Genomic DNA, 453 nt, shown 5'->3' on the forward strand with positions numbered 1-453 from the left:
TTTTTTTTTTTTTTTGAGGACTTCAGAAAATTGTGTTAGCTGGAATTTTACTCTTCTTACGATAGTAATTATTTACCAAATGATATTTTCAAAAAACAACCTCATGGAAAATTGGCCTCCTTATATGTGACCAGAGACTGATCATCTTCTGGTGCAATTAATTCATTCTCTAGAGTCAACATAGCAGGTAGAAATCGGACTCGTTAGAACAAAATGCCATGAGGAATACTACTCACCCAGTTTATTGGTGAAAACCCCAGACAGCAGAGGCTTGAGTGTATTTCAGGAGGCTTTCATCCAGTTAACATATTTAATGCATAATAATCTTTGGAGAATTTTTCTAATTCAGGATTTTATGAAGACTGCAGGATTAGCTATATAAGAATAAATTCACATTGAACAACATGAACAACTTTTAAATAGTTATCTTAGGCATAATCTATGCAGTAAAAC

Source organism: Cebus imitator, unplaced genomic scaffold, assembly GCF_001604975.1.
Source record: "Cebus imitator isolate Cc_AM_T3 unplaced genomic scaffold, Cebus_imitator-1.0 Scaffold25, whole genome shotgun sequence".
In the NCBI taxonomy this organism is placed as follows: domain Eukaryota; kingdom Metazoa; phylum Chordata; class Mammalia; order Primates; family Cebidae; genus Cebus; species Cebus imitator.